Source organism: Lepisma saccharinum, chromosome 28, assembly GCF_977018435.1.
Source record: "Lepisma saccharinum chromosome 28, izLepSacc3.1, whole genome shotgun sequence".
NCBI lineage: Eukaryota > Metazoa > Arthropoda > Insecta > Zygentoma > Lepismatidae > Lepisma > Lepisma saccharinum.
This window is the reverse complement of record NC_139256.1, coordinates 16,486,617-16,491,616: the sequence shown is the minus strand read 5'-3', so window position 1 is coordinate 16,491,616 and position 5,000 is coordinate 16,486,617.

Below are 5,000 nucleotides of genomic sequence, written 5' to 3'. Positions count from 1 at the left end.
ATACGACCAGTAGATAAAACTGAGGACACGTTGTTTTCCAGCGTTTTAAACATGTTTCTCACCATAGAAAGCACATAACACTTTCAAATGTTCTTATACATAAATTTCCACACATTAGAAGAACTTCGACCAACAACTTGCTGGTTTTCTAACTCCGTGATTTCAAACAAATGAACAACGAGTGCAGGAGTCAAGTACTCAAGCCTGCAACGATGCGTGCTCCGCGCTATGGTCTCCATTGCTCGTTTAATTGGGGCCTTCGAATGCATTAGGTGACGTCACATCCGACAAGAAAATACTTCAAATTTGCTCTTTGTGCACTTCTCCAAATGTTACCTGAACGCCCTAAAATATTTCTAAGTACAGAAATAGTTGATTTGGAAACATTGCTCTTGAGAACCAGCAGAGAGTAGCCAACTTTGCTACAGGTCCCTCTACATGGCGAAAAACCCTATGGTGAAAGATTTACATTATTGTTTATAACGTGAAGTCAGAAACTATATTCACCCAACATATTAATAAAAAAGAAACCGAAAAACTCAAGTATGAGGAATAATTTAAGAGAATACTTGCGGTTCGGCGTGTTAAAATTGGAATCAGAGAAACTGTTGCCACGTCCTCTCACGTGAGCATCTGCCAGCTTAGCACAGGGTAGAAACAATGGGTACAGATCAGGGTGACTAACACTACGAATATATGGAAAGAAACAATAGATTTAACCCACTTATTCTTATTATTCTTGAATAATCATGTACAAATATTAGATAACTTTGGAAATCTTTTCATACAATATTCTTCTTATATTTTTATTTCTTATTAATTGTAGCCAATCTTCTTCTTTGGGCTTCTTCTTCTTGTAATCGCTAAGGCTTCTTCTTCTTAAAATTACTAAGTCGTTTTATTCTTGTAATTACTAAGGCTTCTTCTTCTTGTAATAATTAAGGCATCTTCTTCTTATAATTACTAAGGTCTCTTCTTCTTGTAATTACTAAGCCATCTTCTTCTTGTAATTACTAATGCTTCTTCTTCTTGTAATTATTACATATTGTGTATTTTTCCTTCTTTCTTTTCTTTGTCGATCCAAATTGACGGAAATATTAAGAAAATCGATCTTCCAGACAAACAAAGAGAAAGGGGTTAGTTAAAGATCGCCGCCTGGCCGGCGCTAACCTTAACTTGGAGCTGCAATAGATGCGCCTACCAAAAGTGCTTGGGTGCCTGCCGTGAAATGGCGCTACACCTGGGAAAAAACAACCCAAAAGCCACACGAAACTCTCAGTTCGTGGGAACCGAAATAGACTCAGAATCCTAATTACTATTAGACTTCCTTACTTTTATATAATTATCACTTATGCTATTACAGAATATTAATTACCCTTTCCACCTTATTTATATCCTATTATTGTGCTAAGTTCATTTATTTCTTTCATTATAATTAGTATTAATATCTACAATCATTATTTCACCACATCATCGCTTTCCTCCTTCTCCTTTTACAAATTCAGACGTCTTCTTGAGTGCTGGCATCTCTGGCCCACTTTCTAAACTACTTTATGCATCATCAAATACGTATATGCGTCGTTCTTTTTGCATGCTGCCATCTATGATCCACTACCTCAAGCAACAACAATGCAATTTTTGTACGTGACACTGTTGTGAAGTTGGAAATACTGCACTCGCTCGTGGTGCACCTGGAGGAAATCGCGGTCAAGTTTGAACACAGGAGATAAAGAGCGTAATTACGAATAGTTTATACAAATAAAATATAACACCACCTTGCAAAGTACTGTGCAATGAGCGAAAATTAACAATTCTCGCAATTTGCAGCGAAAATGTGTTCGTCGCATAGAAAAGTGGTAAAGGTAAAGTAAAGTATTTATAGAAAATACATTATAGCGTATACAATACACGTATACGTTTCAACTGTAAACACCGGCCACTGGCTCATCTCGTATACCTTTCGTGCTGTATTATTATCTAACGTTCTCTGTACACTTCACATCGCAATCGCAAATGCTAACCGGAATGTTGCAGGAAATGCTTCCGTGTAAAAATGGGGGATATTCCTGAGTAAACAAAAAAAAAATCGATCTGACAATTCGATTGCCGAAGGCGGGGATAGAATTTTCGGTTTGGCCTAGTTCCCAATGTAAACAAGTGGAATACAGATTGTCTTCGAGTTTATTTTGTTATAAAAGATCTGATACAAATTGAATCACTTAACATCTTAAAGTGATATAGAGAATCAAAACTACGAAGAAAAAATTGGGAAGTTACCGGATCTTTTGGATGCAGATATAAGGGACAATATAAGGCAATGTTGATCTTCTAACAACAGTTTCATTTTTGAAAAGACTCCTGCAGGTTGAAATGAAGCTTACATTGAAATAATTCGATTACAACAGTAAAAGAAATAATAATAATTAATACGGTTATAATTATTATACCCTAATAATATAACCTAATTAAATAAATTTTATGCGAAATTTATTATTATTATTATTGTTTATTATTATCATGTTATTCGATCCACAAGTCGAGTGAATATCCAGCACAACTATTTTCCATTAATTATTTTACATTTCATAGTTACTATACTGAAATGCACAGTTATTGAATTTTGTTATTAACTTTAGGAAGTGGCGTTCAAGAAGGACTTTAGAAGTAAGAAAAAAATACTCACAAAGTTTATATTGTGTGACCTCATCTAGAATTATAATTTTTCAAAATCTGAAAGCTGTGGAACCATTTATTCTTTGGATTAAATGGTTCAATATGAAACTATAACCTGGTCCCTGTATTTTTCTCTCATTTTTTCGATCTAATGCATATTTTACATTAATTACTCTGTTCGAATACTAATCAAGTGAACTTTATTTCTGTTATTAACAATAAAAACAACAAACTTTCTCCTTTTTTGCAATTTGAAATGAACGATGCCAATATCCAGGAGGAGGGGGGGTGGCGATTGAGCCGTTCGACACCCCTCCCGACGCCCGTGGAGAGAGCGCTTATCAACAACCAAAAGGCAGATGCGTTATAATATGATTATTATAAGTAGGGGAAGGAACGGTAAAGTGGCCACTCTAAGGTTTGATGAATTCTTATCATATCTTTTTAATCAGCAAAGTTATAGAAACATAGACCAATAGTAAGTATAATAACTTTACTTCCAATTTCTATTTTTTTAAATCCTTGTTGTTTAGAAATGTACACGATACTTTTTCTAAAAAAAACATACGAAGTGTGCAATTTGCCCGCCTAGGTTGTGTAAGGTGACAGCCCCTTCCCATTTTACCAGTACAGGTAAATGAACAAATCGCATTGATTCAGAGTGTGTATTTAATGAACACAAGCTGAAGTAATACACATTAAGAATAAGTATTATGTTTTTTTAAGTATTATCTTAAGTATGAAATCTTTACAAGATAAAGTAAATAGTAATTCGTAATCAATAGTCTATCAATAAAAGGCCTCCCCGATGGCGCAGTGGTAGCGTCCTCGCCTTGTAATCAAGGGGTCCCGGGTTCGATACTCGGTGGAGGCACATACTGGTTCGGATTCCACTTTAAACTGTAGGTCCAGTCCCGATTAGCCTTACTGTGCACAAAGTGGACTTAAAACACCAAATCAAACAAACAAAATTTATCAATAAAGGATTAGGTGTAGGCCTATTTGCAAAATTCGCACTCAAACTCCTCATCTCCTTGGTAACAACCGGCGCATTCTTCATGTGCCCACTTCTTACATTTTAAACATCTAATCCATCCTTCATTGCCTTTCGAGTCTGCCTGTTTCGTGGCCACTTTGCCCGGAATGACGCCATCCTGTCTAACCTACATGACTTAGCGTTTTCAAACACACATAATTTACAAGGTATTTCACGCTGATCAAAACAGCATAAGAGCATATAACTATAACACTTACTATTTTTTAGCTATAATCAACAATTTGTACCACTTAGCTAAAATCAGACTTGCGAGAAAACAATAAAATGAGTTCACATCTAGAAAAGTGCAGCCTCCCGCTTCAAAGTCACAGACAACACTGTGACAGCATCCGTGGCGACTGTTTCGCCCGGCTTCCGCGTGGCGGCAGCACTTTACAGCAAAGAAAACTCACATGGCCACTTTGCCCGCACTGGCCACTTTACCCTTCCTTCCTCTACGTAGTTCCAACTTTTAAATTTAGTCAACACATGTGCTTTAGACAATTGTAATATTCGAAATAAGTCCTCCTCCGTAGCCGAGCGGGTTAAGGCGTTCACTCGTCTTGAGATCGTTCGCTGCGGGACGGCGTAGGTTCGAATCCGGCTCTGGTCGGAATTTATTCGGCCTACGTATAGGGCCGGTGGCAACCCACCATCGTGAGGAAATTGGGGAGCTCCGAATGAGTGAGCGGTAACCCGGTCGAGAAGATCTACAACGGCTGGGGGTTCGTCGGGCTGACCACCCGTCACCCCAATACTGGTCTAAGATCTCCACGCTATAACAAGTGACGGAGGAACAGTGTGGGAGGGAGACCAGCAGTCGGTAGGTAAGCCAAGGGCTGTAGCGCTATGGGTTATTATATATATATATTATTAATATTCGAAATAAGTAAAATATTTTTTTTTATTTGATGAAGCGACGACTGCAGAGCCTACTCCCTCATGTTTGTGTCCAATCTTTTTGCTCTACTGCTTAAATCCACTGATTTTTTCGTATCGGGTCTGTCTGAAAACGATGCATACATATCTGAGAACAATTATTTGTTACCTATCTCATGTTTAAACCAAAAGCCACACAAAGTTTGTCTCATTTTTCGAAGACAATGCCTTTACACCTTTGAATTCCATGTTTTTATTTTCAAAACCGGAAGTGCAGTCCCCGCCTGCGCCAAGGAAGCACAGAAATGTAAACATCCGGTAAATAGCGCCCATAAAAAAATACTGTAAGATATTTGGAAGCATTTATAATGGTGTCTTAGTGTTCCCACTTCACTTCCAGGGCAGAACGTGA